General features: G+C 43.9%; 1 protein-coding gene across 3 annotated transcripts in view; it reads right to left on the bottom strand.

The window, feature by feature from the left end:
* The window catches only part of lhfpl2a (LHFPL tetraspan subfamily member 2a), a 41,996-nt gene that overhangs the window by 20,320 nt on the left and 20,271 nt on the right, over positions 1–1,405 (bottom strand). The window lies entirely within an intron of this gene.

Here is a 1,405-nt window from a genome sequence, read left to right on the forward strand (position 1 = left end):
ATATATATATATATATATATATATATATTATATTAGATATATTAGCATGACATGTGTCACATACCCTCATCACATACCTTCAAAAGTTACTCACATGCATGTGCGAACGGACTGTGTGATTTTATTCTCTGCTCAGGACGCAATTAATGTTTTGAATATTAAGTTCAGCTCCTTTAAAAGGAATAGTTTGAGAAATATTGAAATATGGGGCCACATTCTTCACACCTATTTCCTCTGACCGTTGATGGACTGGGGAGCCTCAAGCACTTCTCTGGTTCCCACTGTTCGGGAGGGCCGTCAGGCCAAACACTGTCTCCATTATGCTTAACCATTTCCAGCCCCACCTTAGCCCTGCAAACAGCCCCGGGGACCATAAACACAGGGGGTCGCAGGAGAAAAGTCCTTCCACTTCAAATCCCTGTGCCTTTGTTTGCCAGACCAGACTCAGGAAATCAGTCCTTCTGGTGAGCTGGGTGGATGGTCTTCTCTGCAAGGCTAAAAGTATTGTTCTCACTGTCTTTTGTGCTTGGGATGAGGGCAGTTTAATCCTAACTTCCCCTGCAAACTGAGACTTTGCTGGCTGCTTTATCCAAATGCCCCTGGGGGGCTGAGCTATTGCTGTTGTGGGCACTCCAAGCTTAACCTGATACCCTGGTCAAAATCAAAAGTAAGCACCGCTGAGGAACGTTGGCACCGGACTCTCTCGAGTTTCGAATAATAAAAGTATCAAGTGATATCATCCTCGCTCGCAGGCGCTTGCCAACTCAACGGTAACAGCATGTGTAGGAGGCGAGGGGATGAGGGATGGAGACAAATGAGGGGAGAAGCCAAGTGAAAAGGAGACAGCGAGGACAAAACCAAGAGATGGGAAGCTGAGAAATGAAGAAGTGTGTTGCTATTGTCAGACTGGTTTCGGGGGAGTAAAGTGAGATGAGTAAGTGCTTTCACTTGGAGACAAAGAGATGAGTGTTGAACAGTCCAGCTTTTCTAAAACTCACAAAAACCTGTAAAACACTGGACACTACTGTGGTATCCGGCAGACACAACCGGAAAAATCTGTCAGATTTAGAGCTGACATGGCAGGATATAAAAACTGTCATGTCTCATATTTCTAAAGTAAATGGGCCTTGGATGACAGCTGAGAGTATCTATCTATAAATTGCAGGAATGTCTTTCTGTCTGTCTGTCTGTCTGTCTGTCTGTCTGTGTGTTGTGCACATTGAACCGTTGACAGGTGACTTGCTATGGGCATGAGTAAGTGCAGTGCCAAGTTTGACGTTGTTTTGGATTAGAAACGCAAAAGATATTGTTGAATATACACTTAGAAATTTCCATTGGACTCCATTATAGACAGAATACCGGCTGAGATTAGTTGCATTGTTTTTTTTTTTTTAACCAGGGCTGC

The sequence above is a fragment of the Etheostoma spectabile genome, chromosome 16, assembly GCF_008692095.1.
Source record: "Etheostoma spectabile isolate EspeVRDwgs_2016 chromosome 16, UIUC_Espe_1.0, whole genome shotgun sequence".
NCBI lineage: Eukaryota > Metazoa > Chordata > Actinopteri > Perciformes > Percidae > Etheostoma > Etheostoma spectabile.